This window comes from Neodiprion pinetum, chromosome 1, assembly GCF_021155775.2.
Source record: "Neodiprion pinetum isolate iyNeoPine1 chromosome 1, iyNeoPine1.2, whole genome shotgun sequence".
Lineage (NCBI taxonomy): Eukaryota > Metazoa > Arthropoda > Insecta > Hymenoptera > Diprionidae > Neodiprion > Neodiprion pinetum.
The window spans coordinates 26,479,611-26,497,311 of NC_060232.1; the positions used below are offsets into that span (position 1 = coordinate 26,479,611).

The 17,701-nt window shown below is 38.9% G+C and overlaps 3 protein-coding genes across 5 annotated transcripts in view; 2 read left to right on the plus strand and 1 right to left on the minus strand.

Annotated features, from left to right (window-relative positions):
- The window catches only part of LOC138191194 (uncharacterized), a 214,539-nt gene that overhangs the window by 62,164 nt on the left and 134,674 nt on the right, over positions 1 to 17,701 (plus strand). The window lies entirely within an intron of this gene.
- LOC138191195 (uncharacterized) overlaps positions 1 to 17,701 on the minus strand; it is a 195,967-nt gene that overhangs the window by 37,291 nt on the left and 140,975 nt on the right. The window lies entirely within an intron of this gene.
- Positions 1 to 17,701, plus strand: part of Oamb (Octopamine receptor in mushroom bodies) — a 121,074-nt gene that overhangs the window by 28,027 nt on the left and 75,346 nt on the right. For 2 of the 3 annotated variants that reach the window (XM_046622621.2, XM_046622458.2), the window contains exon 1: positions 5,940 to 6,504. The exons of the other annotated variant lie outside the window; for it this stretch is intronic. The gene's annotated coding sequence lies outside the window, so the exon portion shown is untranslated. Of the gene's footprint in view, positions 1 to 5,939; positions 6,505 to 17,701 lie in introns of those variants that run through there. 3 annotated transcript variants of the gene reach the window in all.

Below are 17,701 nucleotides of genomic sequence, written 5' to 3' on the forward strand. Positions count from 1 at the left end.
GCAGCTGTATGTCGTAAATCTGCCAGAGTCGGGTGTTTTGCACGCAAGAAGTCCTGCGGGTTTCGGGTTATGCGCTTAGTTCCGGGAACGAGTAAGGAAATTGTGTCGCAGTGAGAAGGAAACGTGCATAGAAGGCAGCACTTTAGGATTATCCGAATCTAGGTGTGCAACCGCGGTGCGGTTGCGCAAGAAGTCCGAGAAAACTGAAGACGCAACGGAAGTCGGGGGTGGTGAGCCGGATGTAAAGTTGGATTCAGGATGGGTGAGCAAAGGAAGTTCGAATTACGTGCAACCCGAGTGCAGAGCGACCGCGGTTCGCGGTGTAAGAAAACTTTGAACGTTCTCACTGCAGGGGGAAGTTGACTTATTGTTAGCCTTATACGTTGAGGATAAGTTGAGAGACTGATAGAGTTACGCCAAGTAAATATGAGCGCGATCAGTGTTACCTATCAGTTCGCACGAACAGCGTGAGTGATTGATCGCCCTCACCCACGCTCGACACGAAACCCGGCGTTTACTTTCGAAACTTCCAGCTTTAAATGGAAATTCTAAAACCCAAACCCCGAACCCCAAGATTTTCCCCACTGTTTTCTCCCCAGAAGCTTTTCGCGGGTTCTCTTCTCTGCATTCGTATACATGGTATCGTATAGGTATGTTCAGTGTACATAGATCTCTTAGGTCTCGGCAAAAAACATATCCGAGTCCCTGCACCCTTTCAACTTAAGCATCGCCTGTTTCACGTTTCGCGCCTATGGAACGGCTTCTTGGAGTTGTTCATCTTTGGGGCTGTTATTAAAATGTCGCTTACGGGGCTTCTCTTTGCATCGGCAACGATACGAAATCGTTCGATACATTTAAAATCCATTGGGGAAATAATTCCATCATTCATTTTCATCGATCATTCGTCCAGAGTCACGTAACGAATCAAGTATACCCGCTTAAAATCAAAACAACGAATAAATATATTTGACTCGTAGGGTCAATTATTTCGTATACACATTAAATAACGATAGTGTTAAAAATTAAAAACAACAAATGACGATGAAAGTTCTAACGGTAAATAATTAGTGTAAACAAATAACATTAAATTATGACACAAATCGATTGGAATATTATCAAAATCAAAAGGGAGAGTGGGTCCTTGCTTGGTAACGAATAAGTCGCTGTTATTGCCATACATCTGCTGAAGACCTTCACGACACAATTATCAAAGTTAAGTCAATCGTAAAAAAACATTATATAAAAGTAAAAGAGATATCGAGAGACAATTTTAAAATAAGAAACCCGAGGAAAGATAATTTTTACTTAATAATATCGATGTTATTCGTCTTTTTAAACAATCAATCCATCCGAATTATGAATGATCTAACGAACGAATGATAACCTTAGGTTATACATGCATACGATTTTACTTTACGTGCAATTTTTCTACCTTTACCGTAAAAAAGAGAAGCTAGGAAACAGAAAAGCGAATATTATTTAAAAAAATGTCTATTTGACACGGTAAAACTACTATTGCAAAGTTATTTGTAGGAAAACCCGTGTTTGATTACTGTGGATGTTCCGGAAAATGTTGAGGCAGTTTTAAACTACTCGTTTCTTTTATTTATAAGCTTATAATAAATACAGTCGAGACTCGCGACGTGCGGTGAAAGCGTTAAAAAAAATATTTCACCACCGTGGAATTTTCCCTCCCGCGTAGTGAATATCCATGGTAACGAACATCCCCGCAAACCATGCAGCGAGCTCATAGGCCGACGAGGATCGATCTAATTGGGAATAGTGCTGCAGCGAGCCGAGAGAAGCCTGAGAGCGCGGATCACAATCTAGATATTACTCGCAGCGCGGCGTACCTCCTGCAATATCTAAATTGCACCCAGTGCATCCAACATTCTCTCCACAGACCCAGATAGACCGGGCGTGATACTCTGAACAATACAACGTGTCGCACCGTGAAACATTCTCATTTGATTAGTACACCGGGAATTTGATCTTTGTTTCTTTTCATAACTCGCATGCTTTTTCAATCCGTTAAGTTGACGTTTTAACACCGTAGGATACGTTCAAATTATATCTTAGAGCAAGTTTTTCTTGCACAGTATTTACTTTCACTTTTGAAACATAAAACTATTCGTTGACACGTGTTGCCGAATAGTAGACAGATTTTCAACCGAGAAGGAAGCTTTTACGGGTTTGAAGTTTAGAACGCGAGGCTTACTCGGCTTTGATTTTCGTGTAATTTTGCCTAACATCTAAATTCGACTCCATAATTATGCATCCATAGTTTCTGTTTATTTGTTCCGGTAAAACGAAATCTCATGAAAAATCGATAACCATTTGTTATAACTTAAATTTAAAACACTGATTGTCGGTTTCAAAATTTGTGTCATGTATTGATCCGAATAGCCGTTGTGGTTGATAATTTACTGAGAGTAAATGTTTGGGGAGCGTCGCTTCGTTTGCTCATTTAATCCGTATTTTCCTCCGATGATATTCGCTTAGTGATCTCTGATGGAGAAGCGTTGCCATGTTACACGGTTTATGTAATACACCTGACAATGGAAATGCGATATCAAACCGGGGATGTAAACGCAGGTACAATAAACATACAGCTTCATCGTTTTCTGTGTACGTGTTACATCCGGCTTACCCGTAGGAAAGTTGGTTAAAGTTTATGGTATACATACCGGTTATCTGTACCGAGCAACGAGTGTTCTCTTACAGTTCTTTTCCCCCATTTTTTTTTTTTTTTTTTGTTTTTCACAATTTTTAGCTTTATAAGTTTCTTTTTTATCCACACCGTTGTGAAATCTATCGATAAATGGACGAAACGCTCTATTCGACCGTCATCTTTGCGCTTGAAAAAGGCTGTGCAGATATGCGAAAGCTTGGAGATCACTCGACAAAAATTCACCGGACGAAATCGCGCCGCATTATAAAACTGAAGCCGGAATGTACGCCATTGTCTAAAAATGGATTCAACGAAAGCTGTGGGGTACATCCAAGCTTGCACCACACGGTACTCTCGTTATTGTAGCCGTGCGATTCTGACCGTATAACGTTTTTCGCTGCCGATTCTGCAGCTGAACAAAAGCACCGGGACGTATAAGCTTAAGGCTTACATATATATATATATATATATTAGGGTGTTTCAAAAAAAAACGAATTTTTTTTTTCTTACGGTGTCCAAAAATTGATAGTATATCTAAAAACAAAAATTTTGGTGCCAATCATTTAGGTAAACTATCAATTTTTAGATACCATAAAAAAAAAAAAGTTCATCTTTTTTTGAAACACCCTAATATATATACATTGAAAAAAAATTAGTTTTTTTAGGTAATTTTAGCAAGTTTTATAATTTTAAATTACAGTTTTTGAAGAACGACTGTACAGCTTTGTAAATTTCAGCAGACGGTTCCGAAAGTAGAGTTTCTCGAATTAAGAGGAAGATAAAGTTTCGGTTTATTCAAATTTTGAATGAATAATATTCTTTCTTTGTCGAACAGCGGACATTGCCATAATATATGTTCAAAATCTTAGCTTTAGTAACCGTATTCACAGAAAGCGTTATCAACAATATTTAAAGAAGAAACTTTAACGCTGTAATAGCTTGATCTGCATCTGTTAACCATTGTTATTATTTCTCGTTCCAATTTTTCCCCAGAAAACTAGGTTTCAGTCTTCATTATAATAATATTTGAAATAGTTTTTACCTTTAATTGTTCCCAATTCTATTAACTTTTTTTTTGTATTATTAGTAGCTATATTTTTGCTTTGTTCTTTGAAATCAGTGAAAGGAATTTTGTACAAATTTGAAGCACGTGAGTCAGATACACTTTTGGCTAGTTTTTTTTACCATTTTTTGCCTTCTATTCCTACGTGCGCAGGTACCCAATAAGAATCCATTTTATACTTGTTTATTACTTTCTGTTTGAATTCATGAAATTTTCTTCTAATTTCATGCAGTTAAGGATTAGATTTTATACCGAAGTCGAGATTTTTTAAGGACACCAGGACACTCAAGGAACCAGAAAGTATAATATAGTTGCGGTTAGGCTCATTTGATGTAATGTCTACTGCTTGTCAGAGGCCGAAACAATCTGCAGTGAAAATTGAGGCATTTTTAGCCAAACTGATTTTAACTTTTTTATTCAACTACAGCTACAGAATTTTTTGATTTGCTTCCATCAGTATATGGTAAATCTGTGTGTAATTCTCTTTTTCAACCAGATGTAGCACAAATTTATTGGTATTGTTGGATATTTCTTAAGTCCTTTCCAAATTCTTAATCTATCTTTTCTTCATTTGGTGATTTTCAGTAATGTGAGGAAATTTAATCGCAAGCCATTTATTTTTCAATATTTTGGCAACGTTCCATACATATTTGTTCTAAAGTCTAGACTCTGAGTACATGTTTTGTAATTCTTTTGAAGATTTTTCTATCTATAGCACATGCCTTTTTAAAATTAATGAAATCCTCTAATTTGTGTGCGAAGCACCATTTTTTGCAGTTGGCTTTTCTGATTCTTTTCACCTTATCATACTCTGCCATCTCACCATGAAACTGAATTTTTGTGTATGTTATTTTATTCATTTTTCTCTGGCTGGTGTATAATTTTCAACAGATTTACTTATTAGCTTTACAAATATTAGACATTTCTCACTTGCCTTCGCATTTTCATAAGTAAAATTTTCATTTGCTTTTCCATAGTTGTAAGTATGTATTTGGGCAGTATTTGTAGTTGGGAAAGATTCTTGCGATTGAAGGGCATTTGTAGGTGCATGTTCAATAGCACTTGGACATATTTTGACGGTATGCTCGTTCTGTTTACAACTAAAGCAACAACTAAAAACGGTGCAGATATGATTTTTTATTTTTTTTTTTATTCTCTTTTCTCTCGCAATTGTGTTCGGTAATTTCCGATGAAGCTTTTCTGCAGGGGTTGATTTCCACTCTTCAACGACGGTGAATTCATGTTATTCCCATTTTTTCTCCCCCTGATATATTTATATATACATTTCAGGAAGATAATTGTCGCCAACGCGTAATTGATGCCTGAATATTAATCCTGGAATAATCAAGATTCGTCAGAAGTACCGAAGGAGGTTGAACCCCATGAAAAGTACTTTTGCACGTGTAATTTTAATGTGATGAAAAAAACAGAAAAAATTGGAACAATTTAAGTCAGTAGAATTGATTTTCCACTTATTACGGCTTGTTAACAATTAATTTACCATCCGATTGATCTTACGGAAAAAGGAAAAAAGTTTTTTTGTGGGAGAATGGTCTTTTTTTTTCATCATTGAGGTACCAGTGCGGAAATTTGGTTGAAATTTAACGAATGAGAAAAGTAAAATTGGTCGAATCTAGGTACGTTTAACTTTGACGAAGAAAGCGATAATTCCACCACTCTTCGAGTCGGTGAAACTAATTGTCACTTCTCACCTGCAGCTGTGTCGTGAGAAAAATTTAGAACGTTGTTAATTGATTGATTGATAAGAAAAAGAAAGGAAATCAGAGAATTAGATATCATCCATCGCCTCTTTGGCCCCTCATTATCGGGGACGATATTCCCCTGCACTCATCTTATCTGTTCTAAATTCATCTCTTCGCAATTATCTTGATCGAGATTGAAGGAATCTTTTCATCTCACGATTCACCGTCAGCGAGGAGCCGGGATCAAAGGAGTTCGCGGCCTCGTGTCGATCCTCGGTAGAGTGTCGACTGAAAATTCAGGGCAGAAGTCGTCTCCGAGGAACGTGACGAAGGAGCCTTAATTTCGAGGATCCTGCGTTTCGATTCAAGTACTTTTGTTATCGGTACCTGCGCCATATACGTAAAACGGTAGATAGGCACAAGGTAGGTAGACACACCGTACGGCAGAAGCTGCGAAATACTTGATCAGCGTTCAGTTAGCTCTCGGCCGCTGCTCGTGCCAGACGCGTCGGTCTCAGGCTTGGCGTCGTCGACGTTCTTAACCATGACGTTAAAAGGGCGAAAGCCGCGAGGCGGAATGATAAAAGCCCGAGAAAGCAGTTGTGCTTGAAATTAATCGATACCTTGGGAGAGGGGGAAATCTCGGTTGGTAAAAAGTTATCGCAATTGTTGAAATCGCGAGCTTTTTCTTTTTCATTGTTTTCCTCTTTTTACTTTAGTTGGTTTTTTTTAGTTTTTTTTTTTTTGTTTTGATCCCTTTCGAGACTGATCCGTGCGCGAAAATTATGTGAAATGAAAGGATTCACGTGTATGCTCTCGGGTGAAATATCTATGCGCTGGACACGAAGTGAAAAATCAATTGTATCCTGTTTGCGAAACTAACTAACGAACGAACAAACGTGGTGATAATCGTAGCCTGCAGCAGAGAGGCAGAAAGTTTTGACGAGGTGGAACAATAATCAAAAGTGTTATTTGAAAGCCGCAGGCACGATTAATCGTGAATAAACCTTTCGAAGGAAAGCAGATTAGCCTCTGAGATATGACTCATTATCCGCCCTTCGATCTTGGTGAGTTTTCATCGCTCTATATAGCACGAATATTATATTATATATATGTCTTATACTCTGTAGAAATTCTACAGTACAAATCGCCACGAATTTCATCATGCTTTAAGTCGGGTTAAGGCAACGTTCCGCATTTATCTTCACCGTTGTGTGCAAAGGTTCTTCCTTATGTTTACCCTCCTTTTCATCCCCGGGTTATTATACACCGCACTAAATATTGTTTGAATTTTATCTTCAATCGGAAATATGCATTTTTATTACCATTATTTCATCATCAACGCATTCGCCGTTGAATCTGTGTACTTTTGAGCACATGAATTGATTGTTTTATCTCTAGTTTTGTGTTTCGAAAGTTATCATTCGCACAAATAACACATATCATAGATTAAAAATTAGAAATTGAATTACGAGATTATGGTAGGAAATTTGGAGGAAAAACCATCGTTGTAGTTTGAATAAATTCTGCTCCAGGTAATAAAAATTGAACGGTTTCCTTTGTTTACAAAATTTTCAACATTTTTACAAAATGAGGATGAATATCAAATTATGCGACGAGCAAATGACAATGATTGATTGGTTCCGAGTAATAAACCAATTTTTTTCCGATTACAACGGAACACGAAAATACATTGAAAATTATAACCCTACTTAATCCAAATGTATTTCGCGTATTATAATGATAATTTTCGATTTCAGTGAAGTAAATTTTGCCCAGTTTTGTCTTCGGAAAAAGTACAGAAAGATCTAATAAGTTACTCATTTAAGGCTATTGATTTTCCCAATTTACTAGAACATATGGAATTATAAATTTTCTTCGTAACAGTAAACCAAAAGAAATCCGTTGTATTCCACCAAAAAACGCTGACTTTTTTTATCATGAATATAAGAATAAAGTATAGGTGCACACTAATTTACTTGCCAAGCAAAAGTATGTATTTCATTCATCAAGCGTTTATTTCATAGAAATTTATTCGGAGAATGAGGAATTTTATTCCGAGTGGAAGAATCGAAATAAATACGAGCCGGTTGAGTCTGAATTCACCACATTGAAAGTCTCGATGTTTTCTAAATCATTTCTTTATCGACTTGTTTTCCTTCACCCCTTGTCACCGTTTTTTTTAAAGCTTGCGGATACCTTCACCGACAAAAGCCCTTCAGGCCAGATTCGGTAGTTTTCAAACGGAAATTTTCTACCCTTAGGCCCGTCCCACCCTTTTATGTGTCATTCCATGGCCAAAGAGCGGACTTTGTTTACCCAGAAAAGATAGTTTTCGCTTCGCTAGCCAGAGTGAAGAACAGTCCTTTGTCCTTATTTCATGGGATGATGATACGAGGGCTTGCCTTTCCAAAAAGTCTTACGGTCAGAGGCCTGCGCCACGTATTTTGGTCGGAACGCAAGGATTCATCGAGTCCAAGCCCCGTTTGGGATTCATCGTAAGAAGCGGAAGGACTCAAAAAATTATCTATCGATCAGTAATTGAACAGAGTCCTTTGAACCCTGCGGAAATAAATAACGTGCCACATCGGAAAGTCGTACCTACTTTTCAGAAGTTCAAAGTTTAAATTTTTAACAAAGCTGTGCGAATTTGCGCTACGGTAATATTTACTTTTAAACTTCACATGTTCCTCACCGTCAACGGTTTATATTTAAATACGATATAATTTCATATTTACACGCACGTTAGTTCCGACGCTTGATTCGCCTAATGAGCTGTGTATTCTTGAATTTTGTGATGTGACCCTTTTCAAACGAGTCATTCCTTTTTCTTTTTGCTCATTTCAAAAATTATTTTCCTGCAGTTTAGAATATCCAGATTATATTGAAGAGCTTGCACTCGTGACTAATAATGCTTAGCTGCTCCACGAAGATAATTTACGGTGACAGTGTAGGAAGTCCTTTTTTTCACGCAATGTATACCCAAGGTCCAGCGGGAAAATGAAAAAACGTTCTTGGTAATCGAAATGCTAATCGGCTAAGCCCCGAGGGTTTTAATAATGAATTAATTAAGGTAAAGAACGAGTCGTAAAGCCCCGTGTTGAAAAGTGGGGGAATACGTTACTGCAGCGAGATATTCTTTTCATTTTTCTCTTTCACCGTGAGAGTCAGAGTAGTTAATCCAAATATGGGTAAAAAGCGTTTCAGCAAATGAGGCGTGAAAAGTTTTCAGCCCGGTGGGAAAGGCGAGAAAATCCTCTCCGAAGGGTATTAAAAGATTTACTCAAGAGATAGGCGACCGAGTCCCAAGTTGGCGCGTTTTTCATCGTTAACTAGCGTTTCCCTCTTCTCTACTTAAGGAAATGGCTAAGTTGGTGGAAAATTCATGGGCAAATAACGATTGACTCAAACTAACGTCTTTTCGTCGAACTATATCCACTTTATTATCGCATGATTTCTTTTTACTGCATATTGTTTCACGTTAGAGTATAAGCCGAGCTTTTCAAAACAAAACAAAACAAAAAAACCATAACTCGTCAAAATCGCTTCGGAATTTCGAGAGATCGAACCCTTCGTTTGTCATTTCCGTGATATCGTATCAGAGGCATTTGGGCAGAGGGGGTCTTTGCCTTGGCTTTTTTTCCAGGCGATTCTCATCGGTTCGAGTCATCCGATCGCTTCTCCGTTCAGGTCGCGATTTCATCCTTACGTCGGCGATCATGAACCCCGAGCTAAGCCTGTTATGCATATTTATAGGTGGAGACAACTTTAGAACGACGTTCGATCCCCTTTCTTGCCTACGGTAACATTACCCCCCAAAAAGGTCCACCTTGGGTGTATTAAAGCTGCGCTACAGGCTGGAAGAGAATGCCTAAGCATTCGGAAGTTTGCCCCGAAAGGACAAGGGTACCTGAGTTTTATGAACGTTTCGATTACGGGAGTCACCGAGTAAATTTACTTAGGTTTTGTTTTTTATATGAATTCACTCTGGGGATTTTCATGCTTTTATCTTGGTACTGCACAGAAAAGGGGTTGATTCAAAATTTTCACCCATTTGACTAGACGTATAATGTTGGAAAAATCCGCATTCTGTCATCACTCGGCGATTGTTTATTACAATAATGTCCGGACGACATGAATCAAGGATTCATCGAAAGCTCAGTTTCTCGAAACTTTTATACTTGCGCTGATCAGAAATTTTAAACGGTTGTTATCATGACACGTGAATTCTTTCGAATTGCTTGCTCGAATAGATTACGATGACGACGCAAATGTCTCAACTCGATTCGTGAAATTGATGACAGGTTCAAAACAATCCGGTAATACAAAATCAATACCGACCTTTATCAATCCTCGATATCGCCAGGCGGTTTTCTGATTTGCACAGATTGGCACCGTGTCGTAAGTGGATTTTGACCAGTCGCGAAACCGAACTCGTGAGAAGCATGGCCAACCGGATTCTCGGAATCTGTGTGGGTACGGATAAATCGGTAAACTCGGGTCTCGCTGCTTGCATGTACGAACAGACAGAAACGTGGCTCGCCCTGATAGGTATATCAACCATTCGATTTTCCAAGTTCAGTTCCCTCGACGGCCGGTCTTCGCCATTTGGGGAAGGCCAGAGGCCAGGGGTCAGCGCTCAGAAGAAGGTAGCGCCAATTTCGGCTAATTTCGCTTTTGCTTTGCCGAATCCTCTTCGGAGATCGATAAATCCTCTCGCTATTTCGCATCCCCCTTTCGCTTCGTCCGTCTCTTTCTCGCCTCTTTTCCTCGACTCCCGTGGCACTCCGGGGAACAACAGACGAGTGTAGAAATTGATTTGGTCCAATTTATTGAAAGACTCAGTCAACGACTCTGTCACCTCTCGAATTCATTTCGATAGATATATACAATGTATATATATATATATATATATATATATATATATCTTGTATGAGATGAAAAAAAAGAGAAGGAAATGGAAGAGAAGACACTTTGGAAAGGGGATAATATTTTTCCTAGCAGGAGGTCCGAATCGAGCGACTTATGCAAAATTTAACAGTAGAATGGAAAAATTTTCGGAAGGTCAGAGAATGATTGAATATTCTTTGTAATATGCATTAAGGATGAGTAGAAAATGTGTATTTGAAAGAAAGGCATGATCTTTATATTATTTCACAAATCCTTAGGCCGAAGAACGTTGATGAATATATTTGAAAATTCGGTTCGATATTCTCACGTAAGAAAAACCTGGATCAAACCTTAAGTGGCGAGGGTTGGAATTTGAAGTTGAGTTGGTACGGAATATCTCATATGCCCTGATATAGTACGTACATCGACAGAATTGACGGATGAAGGGTAGATGGAAAAATAAGGGTTGAAGCGTGTATAGTGTATAGAAGAAAAAAAATCTGGAAATAAGGTGGTTATTCTTAGAGTTCTTTTCGCGAAGAAAAAGTACGAGAGACAAAACGGTGGCGAAAAAATACTACGGGAAACAAAAATGACGAATAAGTCAATCGTCTATGCGAGTATATCCAAGAAATTTGCTTGTCGAATTATCATTTCGTTCGAACTCCGTAACCTGTGAAGCAAGAAACAATACGATGAATCACTTGAATCATAAAATCCATGTTTAGGACCGTGTAAACAATTCAACATACAAAGCGGAGGGGTGAAGCACGCCACGGAAACCTTACACAGCACGCATTGTACTGTGCCTCCTGGTTTTCCGTCTTGATATCAAGTGCCAGGCACGATTCGTATCTTCGCAATTTTACCTTTTCTCACATCTTCTTTTATATTGCCCCCATCTGGGCCATATACCTACGTACCTACGAATAAAAACACATTGCTGAGTTGCGTTTCCGTCGTAAAAATCGAACAATCCGTTCGGCTTGTTCTAAATTTTCCTCTCTTATCGCGCTTCCATTCACTCATTATTATACACACACACACATAGTTGAAATTGCAAACGAATCATTTGAAAAAATAGTACTTATACTTAGTGCTGAGAAATTGCTTGGTTATAGAAATTATAGCTAGTATTTTTCTTATACAGTAATTATGTTTCTGTTTGTCTTGGACATTTATTGTTTCACAGAGATTTGGAGAATGAATTTTTATATTAATTACTCAAAAGTATCTTCAGCTTTATTTAATTCTTGTTCAAGATTATCCCAAGATGCTTTCTATGCTGCAATATCTTGGCTTTTCGTAGAATAGCAACTCTTGGAAGTGCGTTTACATTTTCCTTTTGCATAGTTTTCATCAATTTTTGCACCAGTCATTTTTAATCTTAATCTTGAATACATTTGCAGCCTAGCATGACAGTTTTAGCAAAATAATGACTGTATATTTTGTAACTCAGAATGCAGAAATTGAGATGATAAATTTCGAAACTCTGGTGCATTTGGAAGCAGACCAGATGAACTCTGCCTATTGCGATGTGCAGCAATTGACGTGTTGTGTATAAGAAAAGTCAGTCTTGATCATCTTGTCAGAATCAAAGAATTTGATTTCAAACACCCAAGTTTGTGAACATTAAACGCTCAGTATACATAATATTTGCATGCACGGTGTCTGAGAACTTTATCTGTTTAGTCTGGGCCAATTATAAAATTCATAGAAAAACGTCATGTTTACTAAACAGTAATTTTCAACGGCACTAAGCGTGTGGTAACGAGTACACGGATATTTTCTACAGCTGATTCGATGCAGCAAAAAGTAATCCGACAGAAAAACATACAAAAACTATAACAAAACTCGGAATTTTCACCATGATCTCGTAAGAGTGAAAGAATAATCAGGTCCTGTTACGGGGAACCGGGTTATTGCGATTTCAATGTGCGCAACGTACTTCAAAACGAAGTAAAAAAGTAATTTGCAATTTATAAGGTTAATACAAAAAATAATCACTCATATCTACGAAACAAGTAAGACGTACGATTCGTAACAAATAAAATAATAGCCAAGTGAGCATTTTCCTCTTGCGAATTTTTTTCCTGCTGTAGAAACGCGCCCTTTTTCACCAATTAGACGAATGAATCCTTCGCTAAACGATGATAGTGGTTGTCTGGGGGAAATGTGTAATTTCCGAGCCTTTTGGACCGGTCGTTTGAGCTCCCTGACTCCGTAGCGGTTAGCGAAACGAATGAAGCTATCCGATCCTGACGCCTGACCTCGCAGGTTGATCCTTGCGGTTGACTCAATTCGGTCTTCATATACCTTGCACTTACCGCTTGTTTCCTGTGGCTCGGACCAAATCCGTAGTAGGATCTGTGTCTGGGGAATTTAGCGCCGTCGGAAGAAGGAGGGAAGAAAAAAAACGACAAGAAAAAATTAAGAGCTCACGATGTCGAAACAGTCTCCTCTTGTTTCAAGCTCCCTTACAATTACGATTAGCAATTGCAAAATATATTTTCGACACATGCATTCCAAAAAGTATTAAAGGGAAAATTAATCTCGGTGAAAAGTATTCAATTGTGTCATTCACTAATTGATTCAACGGCGTAGAAGGCAATTTACTCGAATCAACTTTGCAGTACTTGCAACTTGATTTTATGAAACGTTTTCGAGTATAACGGAATTAGGTATACGTGCGTATAATTCTCATTTTTTGCATATCACGCCATTCTCGAAGTTTTCATCGGATAGCAAACCCTGTTCGCTTTGAAATTATTCAGCCCCGTCGCGGCGTTCGATTGATAACGTGAAATATCGACTTCGTTCAATTTCTTGCATATATATCATTCAAACTTGGGGTTATGCTCGATAAATTTTGTCGCTAATCGAGACGCGTGTAATCAGCTGGCCTGGCTAAACTTATTCAAAGATTCTTACGGCCAATCGGTATAACGTGTATAATAAATCTTGTGCCCAACGGAGCCGATCATTTTATTTTCCAGCTAGTCAATATCGTTTGTGGTCAATCGGGTGGCGTATAAACGGCTCGGCTCTCTCAATTCCGCCAAACCACGGTTATTCAATTTATATTCGCGTTATGAACCACAACGATGAATTTCCCACTGACTTCCGTAAGCCAATTTTCTTTTCGACGAAAAGTAGTCTGCAGCGTTATTTACCCAGAAAAAAGAAAATTCAATTACAACCCAGAATTTAGAATTCTTATAACTGCAACACTTTCGTGTGACGATCATGATTTCTGTTGACGATCGTCTTAAATCTAGCGGAAAACTTTTCCCGTTATAATTTATTCCATATTTACGATCTCTACTGCATCAGAATCAATGAATTACACGGACGATTAGAGGTGTACGTAGGCGTTATCGGTCAAGCTGCGAGGATCTCAATCAAGCGTGTCTCTCTCTCTCGCTCTCTCTTCGTTTCTCGATGGACGATCTCACCCATCACTTTGCTTCTGTCTCCCAGAGGTCGGGGATCTTTGTTAGTTCGGAAATATCTCACCCACCGATCCACATCTGGCTGTGATCGATCATTTCACCTCTCACGCACGTGGCGTCGATGATCTGTCATTACGGAATATCCTGGATCACCTATCTATCATCGTGCCTTATTCGCTCGCTATTCCCAACCACTCGCTGAATACAGCCGAGTTCCCCCGAACTTTGGAAAGTGGCCTGCGTTACGCCGACTGGGTAAAGGCTTCAGCTTGAGCAGATTCGTCCCTTTGCGAACCTCCGTCTTTTATCGAAGTCCTCCAACCTGCAACTTTCGGGCTATCTCGATGAGCGAGGATTACTCAGCAGCCGTCAGTCATGACGTAGGCCTGTCAGCTTTGCTTCGACTGTGTAGTAAAAAGATACTAACGGAACGGTCGAGTCTCGGAAGTTGACAAAACTAGTCCTCTTTGACTTCATTAAATGAAATTTTATTCCCCCGAATGTCCACGCGCGAAAATCTTCGCTCTTTTCTTTTCGTTGACGATAAACGAGCCTTCTTCATCCATCTCTATATATTTATATGTATATCTGTACATCGCCCCCAAGTTACAGACCCCAAGCAACATACCATAAAGCTGCCCAACAACAGGGTGATAAAGTATCGAACCACCAAGAATTTTTTGCCGGAAACCCTTCACGTGAATTAATTAATAGCGCACCTTGATGAGTTGGATCAATCGACTCAAAGAGTGGATCACTCTAATTGGGTATTTCTTCTCTTGCGTTATTGGAAAAGCATGCCCTACATACATACTATTATACGCCGTTTCAAAGCTAGAAGGAATTCACCCTCGTGGTATACGCAATCATTGAAAGATCGATGTAAGGCGCGCGACAAGCTTTATCATCGTGCCAGACGTTCTCGTAGTCCAGGCTTATTGCGTGCTCAAATTGAGAATCAGCACATTATCAGCTTTCATGGAAAAATCGCGGTTCTGGAAGGTGTTCACTAAACTTCGGTTTGACCAAGGGCAACTTCAAGTCCCCGTTTGAACGATTCTCGGCCATTGAGCTGATGAGTTTTTATTCGTCGTTCGCACATCGTCACACTCCATTGTAGCGTTGGTGATCTGCAAACCATCCTGGATCACCCAAATGATTCCACCAGCCCGATCTTGTCCTTTCGGACAGTGAACCACACTCGACGTACTGTCGGCAATAAATGCTTGTTAACGCAAGGCGAAGAGTCGTAACTGTGACGGCTTATCACTTTCATATTTCAATGATATTTTTCCCCTGATTGCCCCGTAACTTTCGCGGCTATTCAACCATTCGATTCATATATCTGTCTATCCATCGGCCTGAAAGGGTTCATTAGTGGTACCGTTAAGTAAGAAACCGATGCCTTCATCACCTTCGGATACGCTTCTAGTGGCTAATCTCTGTCACTTCACTCACTCAGTGACACTTCACTCTCTCTGTCTCTCATCACCGTGTAACTCCCTCTCGAATCAGATCTGTCTCTCTTTTCACACTACAGTCATGACGGGGAGTGTGCTCAATCATTCATGCATCCGAATGGCGGTGCGGAGCGAGCTGAATGCACGCAGAGCCTGGTATGCAAAACTCATTTCATTTTCACGAGAACAGGATTCTTGGCCGACTCCCTCCAATTGAACCTAGAATACTAAAAATCGACGTCGAAATCCTCGTGTCCTTTTTTTTTTCTTAGATGCATCGCGGCAGATTGTTCGGATTCGTTAAATCGGGACATGAGAGAGAATGATAGAATATGTGGGGGAATTTTTGGAATTGAAATCTCAACAATCGATCATTCCGAGAATACTGTCTCCCAGTTTTAAGTTAATCGGTTGAATCGTTTTAACACTTCTCATGAAATAATTTTAGCAGAAAAAATGTGCTAATAAAACTCGGTTTACATAATTTTGAATAAAATAATTCCCAGTCGAATTGAGCAATTACTTTTCCAGGTATAAATTCTCAAAATTTTCCCACTTTTCAGCAGTTTACTCGTATGATCACATTCACTGTTCTTTTGTAATACAAAATTATATTGGCAATAAAAGTGGCAATAATAGATCAGAAAACGACTGAATCCATGTTGCACTTTGTCTTGTTTTGGATCAGTATGAAGACCGGGAGAAGGTACAAGTTTTTTTCAGTCTAGTTTTCATGCTACACAACTTTGGCCGAACTCGGTGGGCACCGGGGAATATACAACGTTATGTTAATTCGAGGCTGTTCATTTTTCGAAGAAGCCCTCTCACACACTGTAATATACTTCTGCCCAGAGTTAGCTCGAAGTCTCAGGAGGGAATAATATCTGTGTAGGTAATTTGCGAGGGTGAATTCTTCCGAGGGTATTATATACATATAAATATAAGAAAGAAAGGAATTTAAACAACCCAATTTATATTCAAAATCATTTTGCAATTGGACGTAAGTATTTATAGATGGATGCGAAACGCTGAAGCGAGGGGAAAGAAAATTTGTTTTTGGTACAATTTTAAATAACTTTATTAATTCATCTTTCTAGCGAAACGTTATATCCATCCTGTAAATTAAATTATAAAAAGAATCGTATCGTTTCACGAAAATTCATATTAATGCCAGTTTTCGACTTCTTATAGAAGCACGTTTCGTCCAATTAAATCGCGACGCGACGCGTATCTTCGTTGCGGAGGCTGAAGCGTTGAATGATTTTTTCACGGACATTTTATTTGGCAACGACAACTATCGGAGTGCCTCTTTCACTCGTGCCGAACGAGCGACCTGAAAATGATCGGCATCTACTGCGCCAGCCAAAATCTAATCTATTGTTGGACAGTATATTCTCTCATCAGTCGTTTCACTGCATCCACTCGTTATTCACAATTAGGCAGTCACGATAATGAAAGCCCGCATGCTTGCCGCCCCCAACTAAATTCACGGGCTCATTCAGCCCAGGCATGGGATTCGACCTACGCACTTGCCTTCGGATTTGGTGTCCTGCTAATTTCCAGAAACCAAGTTGAGCTCTACGACCCTAATTCGGTTCCTGTTAATTATTGATCATAACTAGTATCAAATTGCTGGATACACGTGTCTCGTATACGTTTCCACGTTTCGAAAACGAGATTCGAAGAAATATAGAGTGACCCATTTTAATCAATTAACTTGTTTTGCGGCACAGTACTTTCCATGATGAAAGTGATACTGACGATTCTTGAGACGGCTTGTTACGAATTGCGCGACGAAATCACGGGCTTGAAAATGATGGATGCATCACTGGGAAGGGAAATTTAAAATAAATCGCAACTACGTTGAAACTGAAATTACGAAGATAGAATTGAAATAAGAGGATCAATAATCTTCGATATCAAATATTTATCCGTTTACAGGAAACTGATGTTTTATCGAATATCAGATCGATATCTGACAAAGAATTAATAAACTCAAAGAACTCGGCGAATGCGTCTATGTTTAGAAAATTATTTAATTTTAGCTCGGTCGTTCAGAAGATATCGATTTTTTTAAATTTTATCTTTATTTCATATTCCAATGTGAAAAATTAGAATAACCGAGGTACATTAACATAGACCAAAATTTTTCGCATTCCTTAACTTGATCGTAGGTATAGATATGTGACACTTACGTTGTCTGCCGTATAATATATGTTTTGATCATTTACATTTCGACTGACAGATCGTCCTTATCCGAAATATGTTAAACTCATAAGATACCTGGATCGGTACAAATAAATATGCGAAGAACTCAGGGTAGTCCTTAAAATAGTACATTTGGTAATGAGTGTGGATACGGTTTCGTGACGAGCCACAAAGTTTAAGGCGAGTGCTCTAACACGCGAGTCAAAAAATCCTATCCGAACAAGCTTCGGCCCGTAATTTTTATCGTAAGGTCC